Raw genomic sequence first — 20391 nt, 5'->3', positions numbered from 1 at the left:
TAATACATTTCCTCTTATGCTCGTTTCACCTATTTTTATTGTTTAAATGAGTTTGTAAAGTGGTTTAATTCCTAATTTTATTCTATGCTACCCAGAGTTACTTTACATGAGGTGGGCATGCAGCCATATAAATGTAACTAAACAAAGTGTGTGTGTGTGTGTGTGTGTGTGTGTATTGGGTATTAAACTTTTGAAGATGAAGACAGATTCATAAAATGACCACCATGGCAATATGTCTATCTCTAAAAAGGTTATCAAAGTAGGAACTTCCAGTAACAAAACACCTATCTACCACCTATCTGTAGTCTCCCATGTTACAAATGTAATGTTTGTGGACCCCAAAGATGTTTTGTCAGATACATATTATGCTCGATGTCATTGATTTCCTTTGTAGTATGCTACAAAGCTTCCACTTTTTAAAAGTTACTTAAAAAAAAAGTTTAAGCAAGTCTGTAGGCATTGGGGAAAGTGAATGAATAATTGCCTATTTCTATACTACATAATTAGTTATGGTAAGAATAAGCTACTGTTTGCAATTTAATGCAACACTTATTTATTTTATGAGTCTGACATTTAGTCACTATCAGAAATGTAAACTTTTTTCAGATATTTTTATAATTTTATTAAATCTAAAAACTGAAGTTTTAGCTATAATGAGACATGAGCCCCCACTTTTCTATCCTTTTCACACATTATTTTTAAATTTTATTTAAATGAAAATACTAGTGAATATTTTATATTTTACTTTTCTTATTTTTCTGAGCCTTAACACTATGTAGTACAAAAAGATAAAGAATTTGGTTTTTCAATAGGAATTTATTACAAAATAGCTATATTTGACATGTAGAAAATTATCTTAAATTAATCTCAATGTGTATTTGCTTCAGGGGAACTTCTGATATCTAAAAGCAATTGTCTTTTGCCTGAAAGTTTATTTCCTAATCTTTAGCCATCATTCTAAAACAGAGTGAAACTTTTTAGATAATTATTAGGTTGTTTCAAAATAAGGCTTTTATTATATGATTGGTGTACTCCCATTATAAGATTTAACTGACCATTCAGATAAGAAAAATCTTCCATTTGTAATTTTTCCATTATTTTGTATTCTTCTGCCTTTTACTCACCAAAATTATTGCCACTATTTATACCACCACAAATATGCCAATTGCTGTATAACTTACGTATTTAACATGTTTTGATGGAAATATACCCCACGGTGGTTGTATGCAGAATTCTAGCTTTAAATACAGACTCCATTATATCTAGGTATGTGATTTAGAATAACTATTGGCCTTGAAAATCAATGCGAAATCAATAATTGATTTACACAGGAACTATCAGAGCTTAAATCTAAAATGTTAATACCTTTAAAGGGAAGGTAAATTTTCTTGAAAATTGATTTAAAATGACTCAGAAGATAGCAACAGCAATAGCACTTAGATTTATAAGCGGTTTACAAAATCAGCCTATTGCCCCCAACAATCTGGGTCCTCATTTTACGACCTCAGAAGGATGGAAGGCTGAATCAACCTTGAGCTGGTGAGAATTGAACTGCCAAATTGCTGGCAGTGGCAAAAGTAGCCTGTAGTACTGCATTCACTGTGCCACGGTTCAATGAAAAGTTAAACCAGGAATAAAATTACAACTTTCAGAACTGTATGATCTACCTTTATCTTGGTAGTAAGACATAAGCTTGAATTTTCTGAATTCTACAGGAATTGGCAATACATGAGTATATCTGAAGAGTATTTGTTGGGACCTGTCATATTTTCTGAACCAACTTATTTTATTTTATTACGTGAAAAGAAAAAAAAAAAGGAGAGGAGCATGCAAAGCTTTTTATTAAAAGAGTTTGTAAATAATTTTTTGGAATAACTTTGCATCTCAATTGACAAAGCAAAACAAATACTGAGACACAATACTTTGGCTTCTCATTATATGGGTGTTTGTCATTGGTAACATTGTCATATTATGAATATCCAAACTACACTTTATGAAAACAATTACAAAATATATTTCCTCAAAATTCTAGATGCGTCCAAGGTCTTCAAAATTTTATTCCTGTCCACAATGGCACAGTTCCATATAAGTTGTCTTCATTTAACAATGCTAAAAGGGATTGGCAATTCCACCATTAGATAAAGTTGTTATTAAATGGGAACTGTCATTTTCTGCTGGAAAGAAACTGGACCACTCAGTTTCACACCTATAACTTTTGTTTATCTTCTAACCCTTCCCCAACCTTTGGAATGGTCCAGTACCTGCTTACTGTCTTGTACACATCAAAAGCAATACAAATGTACTGGAAGCATTGCTTTAAATGTATAGAAAACAGTAAGCAGGCACAAAGAAAGTAATTTTTTAAGGCAATTTCTCTTTTGTGTGACCATTCCCACTCATGGCGTGATAGCGTTGTTTTCAATGTGCGGAACTGCAAACAGCTGACTCTCTTGAGATCTCTTTCCAATCTCTCTGCTCTGCAAGTGAGGAGGGGGGGAGCAAGTTATATCTGTAGGCAAAGTCTGATCCTTCCTTTCATATCACAAAGTGGAGAGATTGGAGCGAAAGCGATTTCAAGAGAGAAAGATATTTACTCTTTTACACATAAAGAACAATAAAATCATGAAAGGCTCAGACATAGGACAGAATGCCTCAGAAATTGATCACCGCCATCTGCAGGATGAAGATTGGAAAAGACGAGATTTCAAGAGAGTAAACTGTTTGCAGTTTTTCTTTTTGGCAAAGGTGAAACAAGCATTGCTGTTATTCTGCCTATCTACTCTTCCATGAACTCATTTTTATCCAGCACTTTAATAAATACTGTCTGCAAATTAGATAAGTTTTAAAGTCCCTAAATGTTATTTTAGTGTTTTGCAGCTACTTTTTAGTTATAAGTTACATGTGATTCAGATTGAACAGCATTTTGGAGATGATTCATCAATAGAACTCCATTGCTTCAGAAATGGTTTTGTAACTTTTTTCTAAACTAATAGGTATCAATGACTTTTTTAAGAACATTTTCATAATTTGTGACCCTAAAGTATGCATGAGGAAAACCCAAGAATGATAAAATGAACCAAGGTTTGTGGCATTTATATACAGCAGGACTGGGATTTAGATAATTTAAATTAATACCCTGTTTCTCCCAAAATAAAACATCCCCTGATAAAAAGCCCAATCGGGCTTTTGAGCGCATGACAATAAGGCCAAGCGCTTATTTCAGCGTTTAAAAAAATATATGACAGGGTCTTATTTTTGGGGAAACACAGTATTTACTCAACTGGCAAATCCTGCATGGCCATTAGATGCAATGTCATATAATCATCATTTGCATCCTTTTGCCAGTTTCTGGCAAGCAAACTCATTGGATGCAAATGATGATCATGTGACATTGCATTTAATGGCCATGCAGGATTCACCTAGTAACTGCAACTGGAACTACCACTGCAAGTTATCAATTTTGTTTGTCAGCTGGCAGAAGGGTGGAAAGGATCATGTGACACTATCAATGACTTTGCTTGCTGACTTTGGTTGTTGGAAGCCAGAGTGAAGGAATTGAAAGGTCATAACAAGAGGTTTGGTTGGCATAGGCTTTTATGGTACAATAAAGTTAATGTGGATTTTAGAAATTACTATGCGAGAAGTGACATATTGATATAGAATAAATTACAATCCCAGATTGTGCCTGAAGTATCTTTACTGGCCTCAGCAAAGGAAGGATTCAATTGAAGAGAAACAGCAGATAGAGAGAAATGTCTAACATATCAAGACGTATTAATACATAAGAATGGAGAAATTAAGATGAAGTCAATAGAATAACTGACTGCAGAAGTCAGCTTTCAGTAATTTTTATATGTACAATTAACAAGATTTAATATGGATAAAAAGACAATTGAAATTTAAAAAAAACAAAATAGAATTTGAAATTAAATTATATACCCATGATGATGAACATATAATAGCAAAAATGTATAAACTCTTGTTAAGATTTGAAATAACAAAGTGGGCTATTGATTTTAGATGTAACAAAGAGATTATACTTGGGAAAGAATGAAAGATTGGAAGTCATTCATATAGTCCCTAACTTTTTGGGGGGAGAGGTGTCTTGTATTTCCCCCCGCTTTCCTTTTCTTCCCCTTTATATTTGTCTTTCACCCTATGGGGGGGAAATCTAAATCTATTTAAAAAGTGATTGTGGGGATAGCTAAACATTTGCATTTGGCTATAGCTTCCAACATAGAGACGATCAGACAGGTACTTTCTCCAGTTGAAACTCAATATATATTCTAACCTAGAATGTAACAAAGTGCCTGAAATGCGTTTATTGTATACAATCTATATGTACATAATACCAGTTTCAAATCTAGTAAAAAAAGATTAGAATTTAGGATAAATTACATCATTAACTGTAACCATCTTTCAAAGTGAATCTGGATAAGGTCCCTGACTTGCTATTTGTTCAGTTACTATCCCTCATTTGTAGCCTCATAGAATATTGTTGACACTGATGCCCATGCTTAATTGCATTGTCCAGTAGTACAATTGATATATTACATCTAACTGCCCACTTAAGTCCACCCTTGTTCTCTAAGGGATTTTTCAAAATGAATGCTTACATTTTCTGATAAGAGTCATGTACAGAACTTGGAATACTGTACCAGATGATGACCTTGTCATCTCCACAGGGATTGATTACACTTGCTGTTATGCTTCCCATGTTTTATATCTTTACTGTTTGCACATGCCCAAATGAATTCTCCATAATTATTACATAACAGCGCAAGAGCCTGTATATTTCACTTCATCAGTAAAATACAAAGTAATTACACTGCTGAGGACCATAAGATCTTCCTGGTCTACCTTGTACATAGCAAAGCATGCTGTATTTTTGAATATTCAATTAAACTTGAAAATAAACAGTATTGTTTTCCTCCCCATGACCAACAGAACAATATCCATCAATTATTTTCTATGGATCTATTGCATTAAATTACCGTGACTCCTGCTGCTCTTTCCTATCTGCAGTAGACACAGAGCTATTGTCAGGGCTAGCTGTTTGCAGGCAAAGCCAGCTCTGTGCAGGGAGATGAGCACACTAGAAAAAGAAATAGGCTTCTGGGGACAGTCTGAAAGCAGGCTAGTGTTGAATCAATTAACCAATTGCTCAAACTGATGAGTCAGGGCCAAGTCTGGGATATTCTAAAGCAGGGGAATTTTTCCATCTTACCCGACAGGTGCTGAATTAGTTTCTAAAGTGCTCCATTTTGATCACTGATACTGGTTGTATTCTTGTATGACCCAGACACTGCAACCATACTCAGAGAATCAGGCATCTTGACCTTGTTTTCAAAGTCCATGACTGAAATATCTGGCATTTAACTTAGATGTGGTAGACAACAAAACCAAAAATAGGAAACAAAATTCCAACTTGTCTATAAATTTGTATACATTATTGTATTCTTGACATCTGATTCATGATTTTGAATGAAATTAATTCACCTGCTAATGTATTTGTTTCACATGATCCATAAATCACTATGTGAATCAAGTTTCTTGACGATGTGCAATAAAAGCAACCAAATGAGTATCAAGAAAAACATAATTCCTAAATATGTCATCTACTATCCATCAAGGCCACAGGAACCATGGAATAGGTCTTCACAATCTTACAAAATGTTAGTTAAGATGGGGCTGCATTTGTGTGGTACGCTATTCAATAGAGTGGGATCACTACTACTCTAGTCCACAACACAGAGAGGAATTCTTGGATAAAATAGGCATATTCAACTCTGACAAACTGTTCTTCATATGTCATACAGGTAGATCATATTGAGCTTTAAAAGTGATGATCAGAACTTTGAATTAGGCCTTAAAACCTATTGGCAATTGATGCAGTGACCTTAAAATTGGTGTTAATCTGCACAACTGGATTATATTAGTAGCCTGGCTACCTCATTCTGTACTGTTACAACTTCTGAGTCATCTCCACAAGGGCAACACCACATATACAGCATTACATTAGTCCAGGCATATGGGATTCAAGGTGTGAAGTACTGTCACGAAAGCATCATCATTTTGACCAGGTAGGGCTGAAACTAATACACTGCTGGAGCAAAGGCAGCTTAGTCTGGACCTTCCACTTGTTTAAGCATGAGCTAGGAATTGTATAGAACTCCCATGTCACAAATTACCTTTTCAGGGGGGAACTGCAACTCTGCCAGAAATAATTACTTGTACCAATGCCACCAGATATTTGTTGATAAACAGCAACTCTGACCTGGGAGAATTTAATCACCACTAATCTCCAGTCATTGGTTCGGGATTTTTATAGCATTTTCAGCTTGGCTGGGGTGTCAATGTATAACAGAGTATCATCAGCATACTGATAGTACTTCACACCAGATCAACAGATGATGTCTCCCAGAAGCCTTGTATAATTTTTTAAGAGGCTGACTGAATCTTCCGGTCACAAACATTCAGACTTAGAAAACAATTCTCCTGGTTAAGTAAAATGACATGAATCACATTCTGTAAAAATAAACAAACAAAAAAACAAGCTTCCAAGTTTTTGTATTAATTTGTAACTGAGCATCAGAGTAGTTTTACATACTGGTCCCTACTTTTAAATATGGTTGATAGATCTGTGATTAGTACAGACACTTTCTCTCTGAACTATAATGGATTATAATATTCAGACAAATACTAGTTATGCATTCACAGCCTTTCTAATTCAACATCCTCCAGATATGATAAAATATAATTCATAATACACTGAGGATGCTGGTCTTTGTCTGTTATACCTGATGAAAGTTGCACTGAACTAATCTAGGAGCATCATTTGTGCCATATGAACGTAACATCGGAAGTATTTCAAAACTGTAACTCTATTGTCATTATTAATTTATCCCATTTATAATCCATTTGGGCTCAAAAGTAGCAAACAAAACAACAATAATTCTTAGACCAACTGATAATTAACATTCTGGCCTCTGGAAATAGCCTTCTAGATTTTTTTTTAAACTGGAAGATAGAACGGACCAACTGCAACTCTGAAGAGAATCCAGAAGCAGTATAGAAGAAAGCCCATTCTCCCAGCCTACTAGCACAACACACCTCACAGGATCACTGTTGTTGGAAATGAGATGAGGGACACTGCATGCCACCTTGAGACAAAAATAAGGACATGAATCTAATAAATACACAACAGAACAAGCACCTGATACCAGGAAAATCGTCAGTAGGACTTCTCCTGCAGATTGTGATTACTGGCAAGCTTGTAACTAAAAATATAGTTTAGTTGTACCTTAAGATGCACCTTTAGGCTATTGTTACACCTTTATGATATTAAAGATGAATACAAGTACCATGTGTTTTTTGTACTTTGTATGGTACAGAAGCATAGCTGTCACTTTTTCAACTAATTACTACTTGTAGAACCTTTTCAAGGATTGTTTCCTGCAGTAATTAAGACAGGATTTAATTAAGCCACGGATAACTTTACCAACTTACTGGCTCAAGAAAAATAGTAGGAGGTACTGTACACTAGTTGCAAATGTTCAAAAACAATCTCCACCAATCACTATCTTTGAATTCAGCGATAGCCAAGATCAAAAGCTCTCTCAAAAAGCAGCTCTGTTGTAAAGTAACTAAACAATTAACAAATGTAGTTATCTATTTACAAACACCTGCATTTATCTGGATTTTATTTAAATATTCTAAAGATACTTAATATATTCAGCCAAATAAACATATGTAGAATAAATTCATTAATTATACTCTCAAATAGCTTTGAATTTGATTCAAACTTAACCATTCTTTCCACGTGGTTAATTAAAAGCCGAATCTTATTTATTCAACTCAAACATGATATAAAAGATATAAAGATAAAGGCAATACTGGAATTTAGCTGATGGTTCTGCTATTAACTCACCTCACAGGGTTGTTATGGAGAAAAAAGGAGGAGGAACGTATATTGGATATATACGCTACCTTATTTGTAAAAGTAATAAAGATGGGATATAAATAAACAAATAAATAAATTTTACCTAAATCTAAACTTATTAACAAAAATGTGTTGATATATAGGAAGTCCTCGACTTACGACTATAGTTGAGCCTGAAATTTCTGTTGCTAAGTGGGACAGTTATTAAGTGAATTTTAACCCATTTTATAACCGTTCTTGACACAGTTGTTAAGTGAATCACTGCAGTTATTAAGTTAGTAAAACAGTTGTTAAGTGAATCAGGTTTCCCCACTGACTGCTTGTCAGAAAGTTGGGACACTGCAACTGTTATAAATATGCACCAGTTGATAAGGGTCTGAATTTTGATTATGTGACCATGGGATGCTGCAATGGTAAGTGTGAAAAATGGTCATAAGTCACTTTTTTCAGTGCCGTTGTAACTTCAAACAATCACTAAATGAATGGTTGTAAGTCGAGGACTAGTTGTACATATTTGAGTTTCTGGACATTTACAACTCAGTGTGCAAATTTACAATAAATTACTTCAGTATTGTCTTTAAAAATTAAATTTTTTTCTAAACCCTAAACTGCCTCTAAAACTAACCTATGATAAGAGTTTGTTCAAAGAAGTTTTATACTTGTAATGCTTTGAAACAATTGCATATTTATAATGCATAATAAATGAAGATATATGTGTATGTGTGTGTGTGTGTGTACAATGGTGGTCAGGACAATAAATATTTACTTACAGTATAGTTTTCTGTATTCATCACTTTCTTAAAACTCTGCAGTAAATACAACAATGTTAAAGAAGACAAAACAATTTGCCTTCCTACATCATCATACTTCATATTTGGCATAGAATTTTAATGTAGTTGTATATTAAGGTATTTGAACATCCATTATCTTGCTACTGCTGTGAGGTAGAGGAATTTTTTTATGCCAGAATATTGCAGTAGGGAATCTGAACAAATTCTTTGTTCACCACTCATATGACAGAGATGAGATATTCTTAATACATAATCATTAAACCACATCGTATTATATGTTATAAGTTTTGGAAGAGGATGCAGATAAAGGGAGACTGCTGGATTTATTACAGTTAACTGGTAACTACTTCTGCTTGCACTCTGACTTGAAGATAGACCTATTCTGGCGATTGAATTTACTACATTTAATTAAACAATTGACAAGAGAGGATATTAAGAAACAAACATAGTTTTTTGACCAGGACAATCTATTTATAACTTTTGGGATGATTCGGCATAGTTAAGGTGTCATGGTAAATTTTCTACAAGTAGATTACAATAACAGTTGGTTAACAGAGAGTTTTGAAATTTTGTTGTTTTATTATTATTGTTTTTCCTTAAATACTTTGTCACTAGAAGACAAGTCAGTAAGTTGTTAATAGATTTAGTAATTTAAAAATTTTGGGTGGGCCTGTTTCTAAAGAGGTAGAAACTGATGTTGTAGTAATATATATATATATATATATTAATCAGTACTCAACTAGAGGGGATAATATGTATAAAATATGGTTGTGGTTATTGCTCTGATGCACCTTTTTTAATGTTCTGATTGTTTTATGTTTTATGGGTTTTTTTCTTTTATGTCTTCTGGGATTTTGCATTTTGTATTTTAACTTTGTTCTGAATAAAATAAAAAAATTAAGGGGGGGAGTGAAACTACTCATTACCCAAAATAACAGCATAACATATTTAAAATGGCAAAATAAATATAAGCATCCATTCATGTAAGAGTGAACTACTAAGACCTTTTAAAAACATTTATATATGGAGACAAATGCACATAGTCCATAATAAGGCATATCAATAATATATCAAGCAACATGATGCAGAATCAAGTCTGCAAGTCTGGTCTAATAATCAAGAGAGGGCCTGCCACAATTCCCACCTCTATACAAAGTTCATGGGGCATGAATCAGGTAACAGGACTTCCCAGGGTAGTCCCACTTTATGAGGTACCTGCCAGAGAACTTTAAAAGGCCCAACTTGGTTGATATTTTGTAAGCAGATCAAATTAATTTTATTCAGTGTGAGTTTGGCCCTTAGTTTAGAATATAGAGTCTCAACAACACCCACCATGTTTATTGATGATGCCTTAATTTTTTCATTTTTATTGTTCAAACATTTTTTATATCCTGAGTCTCTCAAGATTGGGACAGGCTATAAATATAGTTAAATAACTAAAAATAACTAAAAAAATTGTAGGACCTAAAATACAACTAGTGTTCTTATAGATGCCATGTTCCAATAATTACTAATAATTATTATTACTATTCCTAATAGTGGGAAATTAAGCTATGCAGTAAATATCCTATCCTAGTGGATATGAAGGTCTGCATGAGGAAAAACAGGCTTCATCTTAACCCTGGCAAGACTGAGAATCTTTAGGGTTGGGGCCTTGCCAGTTATAGGACTATACAAACTTTAGTGCTTGGGTTGGACACCCTAGACAGACCCAGTGTGCAATCTGGCAGCCTTTCTGGACTTACAACTCCTGCTCAAAAATCTAGTGGCAGTCATGGTTAGGATGGCCTTTGCACAACTTTGTGTTATGTACCAATGGTGCTTATTAATGAATTGGAGGGCTCTGCTCAGTCACTCATGCCCTTGTCACCTCCCATATGGATTACTGTAATGTATTCTATATGGGGTTGCCCTTAATGAGTATCCAGAAACTTTAGTTGGTGCAAAATGCAGTGGCTCAGTTATGTGTGCTCCTACTAGGTTTCCTCAAAAATAAGACCCTGTCTTATATTTTTTTGAACCCTGAAATAGGCGCTTGGCCTTATTGCCATGTACTCAAAAGCCTGATTGGGCTTATTATCAGGGGATGATAACAGGATAGCATACCAGTTGTTACACCTCTGGTCTGCATTGGTTGCAATTCAAGGTGCTATTTTTGACCTTTAAACCCTTTATATGGGGGGGCAGGTTATCTGAGGGACTGCTCACCTCAATTACATCTGCCCTTCAAATCCAGCAGAAAAAAATGTGCTATGGATCCCACTGTTAAGGAATTACATTTGGTGGGCCTGAGGAGACATGCCTTCTTTGCCATGGTGCCCTCCTTATGGAACATTCCTCCGCCCCCTTAGTTCCATCCCTACTTACTTTCCAGTAAGTTCCTCAAAACCTGGCTCTGTCATCTCAGGGTACCAGTGGGAGTTTGAGGTGACTATTCTCTAGTAGACTAATCCAACTATTCTAATGTATGCCTTACGCTTTTTAAAACTTTTTAATAATGAATCAGGGTTTTTTTAATATTTTATTTCCACATGTTTGTTGTATGCTTTCCAGAATCACTTCCAGTGAGATGGATGGCTTTATAGATGTATAGATATTTTAAATCTGAAAAATTATTTACACTAGGAAATTTAAAGTATACAAAAAAAAAAAAAAAGTAAATTTGACTTGGAGGTGAAATTTCTCCCCAAGTTCTAAAAAGACACACATCCTAATATTAAGTGAATGAAATAATAACAGAGTTATTACACTAGCCTATTTATAAGAATGCCATCCATAATAGATATCGTAGTAGGGATATTTAGTTATTAGTAGTATGAAAGAAATACTCAACTTTTATGTATACAACAAAAAGAACTAATTAAAATTAATATAAAAAAGATAAGAGAAATTCAGGTAAGCATCAGTGTTGTATAGAATATGAGTTTTAAAATCAGATGAACTTGTTCCTAGTTCTAAAAGGCATGTTTACTCTATTTTATTTTTAACCCATAACTTTTTAATTATTACCATTTCAACTTGTTATTGTTGTGAAACTCCTTATTGTATAATTCTTTTGCATATTTTAATAATCTATGGAATTTCTTACAAAATATTAATCACTATAAACAAAAATTATTTGAGAAGGGAGGCTTATGTCTTAAAAATTCTAAATGTGTTTAAAGTATTTATTAAAAATAAGTTTTCAACAAAATCTAATTTATGTATTAACACATCTTGCACATACTGTACATATAGTGCATATGTACAGTATGCATTTGCTGACAGTGCTAATGGGAGACATGTTTTATGAAGAACATGTGATAAGGCAGCCCAAATGGCAGATTTTATCTTATTATTATCAGTAATTTGTATATACAGTTTACATACTTACCTGGGATGGTAAATGAAATTACAAGGGCAGGAAAATTAAACTGTCTCCAAAGCTTTGACGTGTGATAGTGACCTAGAAAATATTAAATAAAGGAATATCAATACTGCAGCAAGGCTGATGGAACCCCAAACTTACAACTTATTTTGCTTCACCTTTTAACCCCCCAACATTAAGTTGTTATTAAAATGTGCCTTGAGAAAATAAAAAGTAGAACACTAAATGACTAACAAAAGAAGCATCATGCTTATAAAAGGACACTGGGACTAAGCAATAAGAAGGATGACTTATTTTTGTTTTTCCTTCACTCTCTTGTCTTGGACCACTATATCTGATATATCCAAGATGGCAAATACCAAGAAAGTTGAACTCACATTGAAATAAGAATCAAAACAGGAAGGAAATCCCCTTGATGTGCACATGTAACTGTTCAATCTGGGATATATATATATATATTTAAACTATTTCACTATCATACATCACCATCATTTACCAAATAAAATCTGGTCTGGAATCCAAACTGTAGATAAGAGATCTACAGAGGAGAAACAGCAACATTGTAGCGTACTTCCTGATTAAAATCCATGTTCCCTTTTCTCACCAAGAAAATCCAAAGAAAGGAAAAAATAACAAAGATTTGACTCCCACCAGCCCACAGAAAAGGAAAAGAGCTTTTGCTTGCAAACCACCCCCACCCTACTAGCCACCTACCCCACCATGCAAAGTGTAGGCAGGGCCAGCCGGGTCTGAGGGTGACCGAGGTTATTAAATATGGAGAGCAGCAGAAGAAACCTAGGGCTTTTCTCTTTTTTTTTTTCCCTTCTGGTCACCATCAAGTTTGCATCTTAGTTACAAAATGTCGATCTTAAAGGCTGACAAGACAGAGGGAAAGAGAGTGAGGAAAAGAGAGTCCATCTTGCTGGGTGGGGGTGCTTAATGAAAGGCAGTCATGCAGTATATAAATCTCAACCTTCCTTGGGGAAAAGTCTACACAACACCTTGCAGGAGAGCCTGAAGCAGAAGAGAGAAGGTAGAGAGACAGTATGGGTGCCCGGAGAGGGGGATGCCAGATCTGCCCCGATCTTCCTCCTCCACACCCTTTGCCTCCCCAGCGATATTTGGTGAATCACACTGGCAGAAAACACCTCCCTTCTGCCGCTGCTCTTACTTCCCTGCTCCTCCTCCTCTCCCCCCCCCCCCGCGCAGGCCCAAGCTATGATCCCGCGGCTGCTGCCACCGGGGAGGAGGAGAAAGAGGTGCCGCTGCTGAAGCCACATGGAAACTCAGAATCCTGTGGTAGCTCCATCTTCTAACGTTTGGGGACCGACGGACTGGAAAGGGGGAGGGGATATAAACGTGCGCGCATACAGACCCCCCAACATAAGTAAGCGTCTGGCTGGGTAATAAACTGTCCCTATCTCATCCGTGCATGGGATGAGAGCTGGGATCTAAACGTGTCAAGACTAGGACAGGCAATGGTTTCAAAACCTCAGGCCAAGTGATCGTCCTAAGCAGCCTGCTTCTTTCCTTCCCATACTCACCCGCCCCGCATGTCTCTGACAAACTTTCCGACATCTACCGGCAAGTAGTCGCTAATTTGCCCCTTGCACTTTTTTAAGGGAAACAGAAAATGAAAAATAAATGAACTAATCAAGAACGAAACGCTGACCGTGACATGAATGACCGCAACCCGGGTATTTGCTTTACTCCCCGCCCCCTCTTTATTTCTCCCCCCCCCCGGACAGAAAAAGGAAAACGGACGGTAGCGTTTCTGTCTCCACCTCCCCCCACCATACACACTCCCCTCGGTCGTACATGTTGCCTCAGCTTCTTTTTGCACCGTTTCATTTCACCTTCCTCATTCAACGGCAGCGGATTGTTACAGAGATATTCCTAACACAAACCTACCGCTTTCTAGATCCTGGGATTAAAGAGACGTTCTCCGTCTCCATCTCCTTTTGCTCAACTGTTGTTGTTTTTTTTAAAAAAAGAAAAGCCCCGATGCTGGATCCAGCTATGCAAGTTTCACATAAAACACCCGGGAGGAAAGAAAGAAGAGGGAGGAAGAAGAGAGCAGGATGCAAGTCTGATTTCTGTAATTTACCATCGACCCGATCTCGCAGCAGCAAATAACAGTTTACCACCCCGTCTGCTGGTTGAAACCTCAATAACGCCTCCAAGACACACATTCTTCTTCCTGGGCAAATAATCTGCAAGTTTTCTGTCATCGCGACCATTTGGTGTTACAACTTACCTTTAGAAATAGGACTTTAAACTGCCAAGGCCTTCCTCTCCCCCCCAGCCTCGCTCGCTCTCCACCTTAAACTTATTGACATAACATAATCCCACATTCATGCAAAATCCTGACACAGCCTCTCTCCTCCTACGTCCTTTCCTCCTCCCCCCCCCCAAACAATCTCTTTTATTCTTTCCCTCGGCTCGCACTATCTCCCCTTTTTTTTAAAAAAAAAAATCGCCTAATAATTGCACATTTTGTTGTTTGTGTGGCAGAACGGAGGGAGTGAAAGTGCTTGCAAGATATGGTTCTGTACCGGAAAATGCCGATTCCTAACTCACAAGTCTAAACTGAGCCCTGCTAGATGGCTTTCCGCCCCGCACCCAGCTTCTCTCTTCCCCCCTCGCCGCCCACTCTGACACAACACACGAGCCACGCAACGCAAATAAATCAACGCACCAACATGCCCCCGCCAGCTCCGTGCCTCCACTCTTACAATTAAGTTTCATTTCTTGCTGCCCCTGTCAAGACACACACACACCAGGAGAAAGGGAAGGTTGTTTTCATTCCTCCGGTGGGGCGCCAGCTTTTATTTTATTTTCCTCCGCTCTCTCCGTTGCTGCTGCCGCCGCGGCTGCTCCTGTCTCTGCGTGGTGAGAGAGGTGCTGCTTTTCCAACGCCGCCTGGCACTGGCTGGCCTACCCTCGTCCCCCTCCCGCGCCGCCTTTCCTCCTAATGCATTGCATTACAACTCACCTCTTTCCTCCGCCTCTCCCACCTCCCAGCCCCCCCACCCCACAATCCCGGCGGGCGGGCGCGCGCGCACACAGCCGCACACACATACACAAACCACGGAACCCCCAACCCACCATCCGCTGACCTTCTCTCGGGCTCCCCCATCCAAAGTTTCAGGGGACAGGCGAGCGTTGAGGCGGAAAGTGAACGGGAATTGAGGCAAGAGGCAAAGGACGTCAAAAGGTCTGCGCCTTCCTCTGAAGAGTCCAGCCTGCCGGTTGTGGCGGCTATCGCTGCTGGCGGCGGCGGTGGCAGAGCTGCTTGGCGGAGTCCTTGGGGGTTGCCCCAATGCTTTTAAGTGAGTAATAATAGAAAGGGAAGTGTTGGGAAGAGGAGCCTGTTCTCCAGAGTCGCTCAGGAAAAAAGGGGGAGACCGGGGCACTTACCTCCCACTTGTGTGTGTATGTATATGAGAGAAAGAGAGAGAGAGACTGAGAGAAAGAGAGGGAGAGCGCTAGCAGCAGTGGTCACTCAGTGTTTCTTTATGCGAAAGTGAAGAGAGAAGCTCTGAACAGAGCCCACCGCACACTGTTTCACATACAGTACATGTAAGCCTGAGAGACCGAAAACATTCATTTTTATAGAAGGGAGCCTGCCATTGGCTCGCGAACTGAAGGACAGATTAGCCAGCCATACAGCTCGCCTGTTACACCCAAAGAGAAAAACGCACGCAACTACACTCACACGGAGGCGCTCACATACGGCCCCGAACACGGTCTCCCGCGCGAGGCGCGTGCACGCGCAGATACACGCAAATGCGATCACGTACCTAGAAATCGGTCTTTTCTAGACCTGTGGGCAGTTTGGTGCCAGGGTCGCAGGTAGAAAAGAGAAAGGGGGAACTCGGCTCTGGGAAGAAACGGGCGCTCGTACACGCGCATACAAATGTCCATTAACTGACGTGGGAGGGTTTCTTGGGTCATAAACTCCCAAGTCCCTTGGACCTAGAAGTGGGTTTCTTGGTCGCCGGCATGTGGTGCCCCACGGAAAAGCAGGGCTTTGTGTGACGACTTTCAAGGCGGGGTGGGCTGGTAAACAATTGCCGCGGGACTGAATTTTAGTGGCGGTTGCAGAAATGACTCCAAGCTGGACTGCTCCCACAGAGGCCAAGAATCCCGAAAAGAGAAGTTCATAACGCCCAAAATGCCCCTTTTGGAGGCGCTGCCGAGCAGACGGATACTTTCCTAGTTAGAAGTAGCACCCCTCCTCAGGAATGAAAGAAGAAGAAAAAAATTGAAATGAGACTTTGCTGTCAAAAGCTTCCCGGTCAGTATTAGCACAGCAAAACGATGAGAAAGCTGCACGATTCAGATTTAAAATATACTTGAGATGCCAAATCTACCTTTATATAGGAACCTTTAAATCACTGCTGGAAAAAACTAGTGATGATTATTCAGACGACATTTCATTACGGCAAGACACTTTATTATGGCAGATTTTCCATGGAATACAGACAACTTCATACAACGTATTTTGTATCTGGTATATTGAATTGTTGTCCACTTTATTGCATGGCTCTTTTTTCAGATTCACTGAGGTTTTCATATGCTTCAACAGACTAACATGGCCGATCTGCTGGAAATCAAATTTAAACCTATGGTGGTTCAATTGAACCAACATGTTATCAATATCAGACTTACATTTGTTGGCATATTTTGGATCTTGCCTAACTGGCCTAATACATTGTACTGTATATTGTGATGTGGAGTTTGCTTGAATACCTTGAATTTATTTGTGATAAATTTGGTGTATATCATATCACTACAATATTGAACTGGAAGAGTAGCTGTCAGGGATTTTCAACAATAAGTAACCACAGTTTTCCCCACCCATCTAGTCACATGCAATCTGATATCAGAGAAAATTTAGGATCAATTTTTCTGAAATCTCTGCAACTATTCAGTATAATACATATAATACATGTTCCCCCATGTGATTAAATAGTAATCACAACTGAGCTGTAAAGCACTATGAAATGGTATATAAGTCTTAAGTGCTCTTGCTATTAAAGTAATGATAAATGTTATCATTTATCATGTTAATCTGTCACTGACCATCAGTGTATGCCTGTTAATCAACTTCTCTCAGAATTTATAGAAATTGTGCAATATAATGAAATAATGTGATGGGCAGAGAGACTTAAGCAAATTTGGGAAAAGATTTTAAATTGAAGAGTTACTCGGTGGTAACTTTAGTAACAATTTTTTTAATAAAATAAAAATAAAATAAATTGGTTTCAAAATGTAGGTATTCTTTGTAAAATATTATTGTGCTCACTATTTTCCTGTATTTTTAGCACTTGAATAAGAAAGAATATTCTTTCTATATAGAAAAAGTTTCTCTAGGATGTAGATTTTTGTGTGTCATTCTTAATGTTTGTTTTTCTTTTTAAAGGGAAGGAATGCCAAAGGGTATATAAAATTGTAGGGAGCTCATTGGCCATTTTAAAAATTATGATTTAGAAAATAATTATTTTACCAGTATGTTACAGATGTCAAGATTTCTGCTAATTCAGGTTCCCTAATATGCATCTATATGATAGTTATTAAAGCCCCCATGGCCCTCATTCTGCTGCACTTAGAATAGCCCTAAAGACCTGGCTCTTCACTCAGAATGAGACCAAGACCCCTCACTTTATGCAGTTATCATCTTTTATTTTATTTTATTTTTGTATTTTCTTTTATTGTTGTTAGCAACCCAGATTTGGCGTATGCATTTAATAAATTATTGTTATTATCTTTCATATTTGTACATTATGGATGAATTTCAAAAAATTTCTTAACCGGTTACACTTACTCAAGGCACACTTATAATACTTAGATGCTTTTCTCTATTCAATCTGTAAGAATACTTTTGAAATTTAGGGAATTTTCAAAAGTAATACAATGTGTCACAATGTTTTATTAAATAAAAATATATAAACTCCTGGATTATTAAAAATTTTGAAATAATGAAATAATCACTCAGTTTTAGCACATATTAAATAATACTTTAGATCATAAAAGAGTTTTGACTAAACTCTTTTGACTAAAACTAGAAAATCAATTACATTACGTAAACGGTGGTAAAATTGACAATGGCTAAGCATATTGTCTAAACCAAAGGGCCGGTTTGCAAAGAAAAACAATATGAAAAAGCATAACTTTTATTAATCATATCATGTTTCTTAAATTCACACACATACAAAATATTGAACCACTACATAAATTGAATCTGTATTGAACCATGGTGGCACAGTGGTTAGAATACAGTATTGCAGGGTAATTCTGCCGACTGCCAGAAGTTCAATCCCGACTGGCTCAAAGTTGACTCAGCCTTCCATCCTTCCAAATGAGGATGAGGACCAAGATGGTTGGAAGCAAATAGGCTGACTTTGTAAAGCGCTTAGAGCTGTAAAGCTCTGTGAAGCAGTATATAAATCTAAGTGCTATTGCTATATGGGATGCAACTAAGAAGGGTTATTTTTTCTCCTCGATGGTTGCCTTTCCAGGTTATCAACTCTAATGTGAAATCTTACAATCTAGAGTAAAGTTTCTTCAAAAAGCTATGCCACAATTTATTTATTAGTCTTATATTGCCCGACAATAATTGATGTTTGTGCAACATTTAGGAAACCTATATGGACACTCATAACTCTGGTTCACAGCAATAATTCCATTAATATGAACAATGTTCTGGTATGTCCTGTAATCAACAACATAACGCTAGGACAATAATTAAATAATTGAACTTCAGTAATATAGCTGAACTATTAAAGGCATTTCACTGAAAATTATTGCAAAGTAATATATAGTCATATCTATATTATGGCAATGTTCGAAATTTGAACATGACATCAAATGATTACACTGTTGAAAGTTCCATAAGAAATACATATATAAATCTGTTCATCTAGCCATAATTAGAGCAGGTACATCTCTTAGGTAAATAACATATTAGATTGGATCAAACATTAAACTAGCATATCAATTCTTGATTTATTGAACAAATCATGCTTATTTGATTCGTACATTGGACACACTTAATGGTTTACACATCACATTAAGTCAAAAGTAAATAAAAGTGGATATTATAAATAAAATAAATGACAAACAAACATTCTAATATTAAAAGATGGATATTATGATTATCTAAATAATCCACCTTGTATATTGATATCTGGCCAAATTTATTTAGAAACAATACTTTTAGACATTTCCACAGATATCAGTGACATATCTCTATCATTTCAGAATGAGGAAGCATTATTCTTAATTGGCCAATGGTCCAACTGAGTTAAATCACATCTGCTTTGACAAGCCATATCTCTGTAGTACTTTGATATATTGTTTTAAAAATCAGATGAAAATGGACTCTCTTAAGTTTAAATTATATATTGTAGCAAGCTTTGTTATACAGTATAGACTGACAGTATTTAAATGTTGACAATAAAGTTTTATACACATTTGGAACATTACATATATTTTTATAAGTGTTTTATATATTTTTTTATAAAAGTAATATGACATATTAGCAACTGGAATCTAAATAATAATTTTGCTATCAGTGATCAGTTTTTAACTAATGATAACATGGCTATCTCTATAATGTGATGCAAATTTTGCCCCTTTTGTACTTTTGTGATACAATATCATTCATAATACATAAAATGTGTGCATTGTGATATCACTGTACACATTTCATCATTTTGATGAAATGTTGAGTTCCTGTGATTGCTCCTCGTTAAGAACAGTTGTGGAGAATCAAACTTCAAAACAAATTTAATAAATAATGGCAAAAGGAGAATCTTGTTGAATCAATCAGAATTACTTGATTTAAATGAAAAGGAATTGAATTAGATATGTCACTGCATTATTAGTGCCTCATGAAATCATTGGATAATTACATTAGTTTCATTTAGACACTGAACAGGATAGAAGATGAAATTCTTGATACTTCATGGCATTACTATGAACCAATAAGCAGGTCATAAAAATACAATGCCTCCAAGTCATTCTGAACAGTTTCCATAGAAAAATATCATGATCAAAAATATAAAAAAATTGGTGAGTGGTTCAGTAGAATTTAATCAATGAGGAAAAATATCCCTTAATCTACTTTTTTCACACATCATGCATATTGCTTCGGACGTTATCTTGAAACATCAAAATTTACAAAATTATACATTGGGTGACAGGTTTTGTCCTGATTTTTGCTTTTCACCTAATTCATAGTTCAATGTCATTCAGTTCTAATATTATGATGAAGACAGAACTAT

The 20391-nt window shown here is 36.5% G+C and overlaps 1 protein-coding gene and 1 long non-coding RNA gene across 35 annotated transcripts in view; one reads left to right on the top strand and one right to left on the bottom strand.

The window, feature by feature from the left end:
• Positions 1-16118, bottom strand: part of BBX (BBX high mobility group box domain containing) — a 129331-nt gene extending 113213 nt beyond the window's left edge. For 5 of the 34 annotated variants that reach the window (XR_015734419.1, XM_087894889.1, XM_034412948.3 and 2 more), the window contains exons 1-2: positions 15220-15618; positions 12107-12178 (exon numbers count right to left, since the gene is read on the bottom strand). The gene's annotated coding sequence lies outside the window, so the exon portion shown is untranslated. Of the gene's footprint in view, positions 1-12106; positions 12179-12596; positions 13432-13644; positions 13838-14011; positions 14206-14357; positions 14768-14798; positions 15139-15219; positions 15619-15903 lie in introns of those variants that run through there. The other 29 variants (XM_034412977.3, XM_087894894.1, XM_034412986.3 and 26 more) reach the window with 18 other exon arrangements.
• LOC132710326 (uncharacterized) overlaps positions 15301-20391 on the top strand; it is a 69611-nt gene continuing 64520 nt past the window's right edge. The window contains exon 1 of the long non-coding RNA XR_009621038.2: positions 15301-15432. This is a non-coding gene — a long non-coding RNA (uncharacterized LOC132710326). The remainder of the gene's footprint in view (positions 15433-20391) is intronic.

The sequence above is a fragment of the Pantherophis guttatus genome, chromosome 5 (assembly GCF_059756535.1).
Source record: "Pantherophis guttatus breed Tessera chromosome 5, ASM5975653v1, whole genome shotgun sequence".
Lineage (NCBI taxonomy): Eukaryota > Metazoa > Chordata > Lepidosauria > Squamata > Colubridae > Pantherophis > Pantherophis guttatus.
The sequence above is the reverse complement of the archived record's forward strand: the minus strand, read 5'-3'. Positions and strand labels throughout refer to the sequence as shown.